The following is a 7550-nucleotide window of genomic DNA, read 5'->3' on the forward strand; positions in this document are numbered from 1 at the left end:
TTGCAGTCGTGGCCTAATGGTTAGAGAGTCGTACTTATAACCCAAAGGTCCCGGGTTTGAGTCTCGGTAACGGCAGGGATTGTAGCTGCTCCGGGTGTGTGTTCATGGTGTGTGTGGTTTTTCACTACTCACTGCTGTGTGTGTGTGCACTTGGAAGTGTTAAATGCAGAGCACAAATTCCAAGTATGGGACACCATGCTTGGCCACACGTCACATCGTTTTTTACTTCCTTTTTTAATGTTAACAAATGGAACCTTATTGTAAAGTGCTAAATTAACATTATGAATAAATTCTGTTAAAAAATGTTCAAGATATATTATAATGTATTGCCAAGTATATATATATATAGTTTGTTGGCCAATTTCCTTAAAACAATATTATAAGTTTGATTGTGAATGAATGCATAATGGCTCCTTTAATAAATTTCCTAAATGTACTGTACAGTAAATCTTTTGAATGAAAACTATATAGTAAAAATATTTAAAAGTAATACAATTCTGAATAAAAAACCCTTTAAAAAGTTTTAGATTTTTGACTTTTTTGTTTTGGAGTAAAAGAAAAACAAAGAACTCTTTGCACAAAGAACGTGACATCACAGTTATACTGAGTTTTGATAAATGAACCTTTCTTTCAGAAACTGCATTATGGTTTAAGGATATTTGTCTAATAGGACAAATTTTAGCGTCTAAGCAAATGAGAAACGCTACAAATGAAGCAAAAGCACTTAAGCAGCAAAACTAAAGGAAAGTAAAGTGTGCCCTGTCAAGAGGAAGAATCCGCATCATAATGCAATGACATGGACAAAATGCTAGACACAACTGGACTCAAACTGTCGTCACTAGTTTTTATACAGTATGCTCTTACTTTCACAGTCTTGCTGAACTCCAAAAACAACAACAACAAAAAAAGACTTTCATCTAGAAGCTTGTATCTTCTTTTATTTGTCAAGGCATGGTAACTTAAGCCGTTCTGATGCTTGGTGTTTTAGATGATGTTGTTTTTATTATTACTAAACACTCATGAATTATGTGTCTTGTTAAGTGCTCATTACGATGCATCTATAGGGAGGAAAGAGAGGAGCATGTGTTTTAGGGATGTGAGTGTACTGGAACAAACTGTACGCTTGTGGTTCAGCTTGGAAGGATCTCGAGGGAAATCACCACTAGTGTACTCCTTTTCCACATCTGTGTTTAGGATCAGCAAGAGGAATAACAGTCATTTGCATGATAATGTCCAACTAATTGGTTTAGGGAGAACTGTTTTTAATCCGTCTTAAACAGACAAGGTCAGAGTTGGCCAAATCACCCCCTCGGGTTTGGAACAGCATACTGGTAGTATAATTACATCATATCCATGCAGACAGAGTCCCATTTAGTTAAAGCTAAAAGCACAAGCTATTACATTTACTCTGCGGGGGCCATCCAACAAAACGTGAAGGTGTGGTGGCATCATCATGGAAAGTGAAAGGTACGTGGTGGAGGGGCCGGTAGGTCTAGCGGTGTGGGACAAGGTGGACGTACCTTGAGCTCAAGGACTTATAGCCTACATGAACAGATGAGAAAGAAAGGCATAGAGCTGGATTTATGGCACAATAAGCATCAGGTGTGAATCCTTCTGCACTGTCAGCAGGGCTCCTTTATCTTTCGCCTCCTTTATCATCCTCGTTTTTAGCCCCTGCTCCGGTTGTGAGCAGGGAACACAGAGCAGGAGCCTGTAGTGACAAATGATTTGCAGTAGGCTTGCAACTGCTTTGATAATCAATTAATCTGTCAGTTATTTCTGTAATTACTCCATCATACAATGTGCAAATTAACGTCTATATTATGCTATACTTTGTGTGCACAATGGATTCAACTATAAAAGTTACGAATTAGAATAAATAAATGAAACCTTTTCACATTAAAGTTGTTTCATATTAAAATACATGTATAGGTTTATTTAAAAACCTAAATCTGATGTTAAATAACAAACCCAGACAGCATATTAATCAAACATTGCTCTCTCTGTTGCACTTGATTGACATCCTATTATTAGTAAATAATGACCTATTAAAGGGGTCATATGATGTTGCTAAAAAGAACATTATTTTGTGTATTTGGTGTAATGAAATGTGTTTATGCGGTTTCAAGGTAAAAAAAAACATTATTTTCCACATACTGTACATTATTGTTTCTCCTCTATGCCCCGCCTTTCTGAAACGCATTGATTTTTACAAAGCTCATCGGTCTGAAAAGCGAGGTGTGCTCTGATTGGCCAGCTATCCAGTGTGTTGTGATTGGCCGAATACCTCAAGCGTGTGAAGGAAATGTTATGCCCCTTACCATACTGTGATGCCCGGCTGGAGCGATGAGACAAAAACATTAAAACCCATTATAAGCGAGGCATTTGTTGCATCCAGTGGGGACATAATTACGGATTATCATGACTTATACTGCCTTTTTTACGCGTTGCGTTGCATCGCGCTGCGTAAACATAATACCATGTCTGCATTTGTGATCGGAGAAATGACAAACAACAAGTGCTACTCTACACTGCTCAAAACTCATGTTTGAATCATCAGTGGCAAATCCTTTAAATATGAAAACGTAATTGCAGACTGTGAATCAAAACAGCCGGCATTGTAGTCTACTCTCCCAGGATCAGGAAACAGTCCTCCATAAAATGCGCTGCACACATCTGAATAGTCCTCCATAAAATGCACTGCACACATCTGAATATTTGGGTTGAACTGTTCTGGAAATACAACTTAACCACTGATTCCTAGTTGTGTCCTTTTTTGGAAGGCCAAACAAAGTAGTTTAGCTTTCACAACGAAACACACAGCGTCACACACGGCTGGCTTGAGTGAATGGAGGCCAGCTGGCTTGAGAACGGCATGGCCGGCGGGTTGCGGCAACCACATGTGACGACCGCTTCGTCCACGGTGAAAGCCGATCCAGCGATCCACAGCGCGAAGTTGATGTTTTTCCTCCGCAACCAGCACGGATCAGCTCTAGGCATAACGAGGCGGATATCGTCCTCTTTTGGAAGGCCAAACAAAGTAGTTTCACTTTCACAACGAGGCATCATATGACTTCTTTAATTTATTTTAACTACAACTATTAAATGATTTCTTACAAAGTCACATCCTTTTAGTTGAAGCCCTAAATTGGAAACCAGGGCTAGACTGGGGCTAAAATTCAGCCAAATCCTGGCCATCCGACTCACGATTTCCCCATGTGAATGTTTTGACAGAAATAAATTAATATTATTGAATATACTGAATGCATTGAATATACTGTACAGTGCAATATAAAAATACGCACTTGACAGTAAAGCACTGATTTTGAGCTAGGACGTAAGTTAAATTTACTGCTATTCAGGAGACAGTTCACTCAAAAATGACAATTTATTCACCTTCTTGTTGTTCCAAACCTTTGTAACTTTCTTTCATCTGCAGAACACAAAAGAAGATTGCTTTAGTTATCATTTACTTCCATTGTCCGGATGACAATTCTCAATTTATCTATGTGTTCTGTAGAAGAAATAAATTAATACAGGTTTAGAAAAAGATGAGGCTGAGTAAATGATGAGAGAATCTGGATTTTTTTAGTCTGTTTAACAACAAAAGCATTTGCAAAAAGTTAACACCTACTTTGTTATACTTTAAGACACTGATATTGATCTTTCATCAGGCTCTTGAATTATCATTTTACTTCAATTAAAATTCATTAAAACTAAACATATGTAAAGAAGAAATAAGAAAAGAAGAAAGATTTGTCCTTAATTCACGGGATCCAGGCTTTAAGTAAAATTATCCTCTGTAGCTGCCCTAATAAAAGTTACCGTAGATCCTGTATAGAACCAGTATTAGTAAGATCATGGTAGTCAGAGGTAAAACATAGAATTTGTATTAACAAAATATCCTAAAAACAAACTTTTTAAAAATTGACTTAAATTCCCCAATATTTAATATACATATAATAATAACATTTATAATAAATACATATCTGCCAAAACACCATGTTTCCACAGTGTTAGTAACTGCCAGGTAAAGTTCGTACAATACTGATGTGTATGGCATGATGTTTTTTAAATTTCCTCATCAATGCAGTGTACATGGCCATGTCTGATTTTAGCAAGCGTCACCACAGAACCATAAATGTTCCCATATTATATGCATGTATAACACTAAATTTGAATGGATTAATTCTAAATGAGTTCTCTCCCGTTACCCTGAAAAACACAACAGCTTCAAAATGAATGTTTAAGATCTGACCGTGTGTCAAAACTTTAAAGTCTCTTCAAATAATGTCAACCATGAATCATAAATTCCTATTTCAAAAACACATTAGATATTCCCAAGTGAACCAATGGCTTGGAAATGCTAATTGTCTTCCAGGTTTTATAAGAATGCAGACTGAACAGCTGTAGTTTAATGGATCAACTGTAACAATATCATCAACGTATAGTCAATACTCGATGTTCAATTTCATAATAACAACAGTATACAAACTATTCTTGAGGATTCTTGAGAATTTATTACTTCTTAAAATATATCTTAAATTAAAACTGCTCATAAAAACTAAAATGGCCTGTAGTGAGGCAAACCATGAAACCCAACATGTCCTCCCAGCAAAAGCAAATCACAATAATTGTAATAATGTTGCAGAAGAAAAGTGTTAGAACAACTATTACCAATAACATGAGCATGTGGAGCTCATTTAAACCTGCCTCGGTCTGGTGAGGTCAACAGTGGCCTCAGTGCTGTCATGGTAGTTTATTAAAATCTCCCATTGCAGGAAGGCAGAATTCAGACTACTGTCCCAAAGCAGCAACCGAATATCTCTGCCATCATTGAGATGCATGCTCTCCTACTAAATGAGTTGCCCCTGGCAGCTATAGCAAACCAGCCAGAGCTAATATTTCACCTCTTTGTCAAACCGCTGCTATTAAACCATGGAGGGTGGAATAATTTCATGTGATGAAGTGCTCTGTGGGAATCCTGAAACTTTTATCTTTGAACCTGTAAACTTTTAGGATGGCACATTTTCAAGTTTGTTATAGTTCTCAATAGTTTTCAGTGGTCCACTCCTGACAACTATTTTAGAATTTATGGCAGTTATTAAATGGAAAAACTTCATGTAGTAATGCAGAAATCACAGTATGCTCTGTTTAGCTGTAGTTTCGTTCCCACCAAGCAAGTGCCACTGAGATGAATGTAACTGATAATAAACAGCTTTTTCAGGTATTACAGAGCTTCTTGTTCTAAAGCTGTACCTACAACAGTCTCCACCAACTCAGTCGTGTGGTAATAAAGAATCCGTTGTCTTCCATGACTGAATAAAAGAGGATGCATCTTCTTGTTCTTGCATACAACACAAGTCGCTTTGTTTACACTTGGCTAGCAATGTCATTTGCTGCGAGCACAGAACCGTTTCACCCACATAACACAAATTCCCAGAGAAGAAGCAATAAAACAACTTAGCAAGGCACTGTGTTGATACAGAGGTGTGAATATGTATATAGCCAAATGGGCTCACATGAAGCTTACAGCGCAACATTTTCACAGGACTGTAAGCAAATCTGCCATGCTAGCTAAGCTCTTACAGTCTGTTGGCAAACTTGGCTAGTTACATAACAACTGTGAAAAATATGGCGACTTGTCATGTTTCAGTGAAAATTTTAGCCACCACATTACAGGCCAAGACAGGCCTATGATTCTAGTCACAAATCACACTATCAGTGACACCGTTTTTGTAAATTTCTACCATTTCAAGTTTCAGCTAGTGTTGTAATTTTTTTAATATGATACATTACATTTTAGTTGTTGGAATAGGTGGCTGTTGATGATCAGTATCATTGGCAAGTGATTTACTGTGGGGGAACACAATCCCATGAGAATAAATTATTAAGCTGCTAAGTGAAAATATAATTTTGGATTTTTTTGTACTAACATTTAAATTAATCATTTGATACAAAGCATGTACTGTGTAGATACATGTTTGTACATTGTCCTTATATTTAAGAAATACCTGCATATATTTACATCTGTAATTCATTTCTGTAGTTAGATTTTTAATTAGACTGTTGACCCTACCCCTTAACTAACCATACCAAAAAACCTGTCCCTAAACGTGACCGTATCACACCTCAAAAGCAGCAAAAGTTTTGGAATACAACATGAACACAGTAAGTACATTGTACTAAACAATGTATTTTTTGATGTAAGTACATGGTAGTTAAACTAGTAGTTCTTTACTTAGCCTATAGAAATCTATTGTAACCAAAGGAGTCTGGTTGCTTTCCTGCCCAAACTAAACCCTATGATATAATGATCTGTCAAAGGTAGGTTTGCATCACACAACTTAAATAATCAACAAATAGAAAACAAAGGTAGTTCTTTAGTCAGTGTAGTCAGTCTTATTTATCTAACTTTACATACATCTGATACAAGTCAGATAAAGCACCATAAGATGCTGAACAGGTCTCAGACAGTAGAGCACAGCGCTAGCAGCAAGGTAATATGATCCCCAGGGAATACATTAAAGGAATTGTCCACCAGAAAATTCAAATTTCCTGAAACTTTACTTAGCCTCAGGCCATCCAATTCAGTGTAAGTATAAGCTTGTTTCTTTCTTTGGAACAGATTTGGAACATTTTTGCATTAGTAATAAGTAGTAATAAGTAAGTAAGTAGTAATAATAAGTAAGTAATAGTGCTTAGTCAAATGTGGTAGTTCACTATTAAGTAATCAGTAACTACTACTTTTTCATACCTCCCCAATAACTACTGAGAACTAGCCTACTGTACACAGGTTCATAATTTATATGAATAATGCATAATGTTTAATTAATTCTAAAGTGAAGATCATGATGACCCACTAGTAATGGTTCAAGTATTACCACATTCTTCAGAAGGAATTACTAATTATTTGGATCAGTATTCTAAAGTGAATAACATGATAATTCTCTAGTAATGACTGAAATCATTGTAAGCTTTTTGTAAAGTATTGGATAGTAATTATTCAGGTGGTACTACATCTTTCTGAAGGAATTACTAATTTTTTGGATCAGTATTATAAAGTGAAGATCATGATATCTCCCTAATAATTACTGAAATCGTTGTAAACTTTTGAGGTTTTTGTAAGGTTCTGGTTAGCAATTCATTATGCTAGATTTGGTATCACTTAAATCATTACTAGTGGGTTGCCGTGATATTCACTTTAGAATACTGATCCAAATAATTAGCAATTTATTCAGAAGGATGTAGTAACACTTGAGTTATTACTATCCAAAACCTTCCATATACTGTATTTCAAAAGCTTGCAATGACGTCAGCCAATATTAGGAAGTTGTCATGCGTTTCACTTTAGAAAACTGATCCAAGTAATTACTAGTGGGTTACCATAATCTTCACTTTAGAATTAATTATACATTATGCATAATTCACATTAATTATGAACCTGTATACCGTAGTTCTCCAGGATATATGAAAAAAAAAGTAGTTATTGATTAGCTAATAGTGATGTTTTAAGATGTTTTCAAAATATATTTTTATAAGCTGGTTAG

The sequence above is a fragment of the Sinocyclocheilus rhinocerous genome, unplaced genomic scaffold, assembly GCF_001515625.1.
Source record: "Sinocyclocheilus rhinocerous isolate Xijiao unplaced genomic scaffold, SAMN03320098_v1.1 scaffold1160, whole genome shotgun sequence".
Lineage (NCBI taxonomy): Eukaryota > Metazoa > Chordata > Actinopteri > Cypriniformes > Cyprinidae > Sinocyclocheilus > Sinocyclocheilus rhinocerous.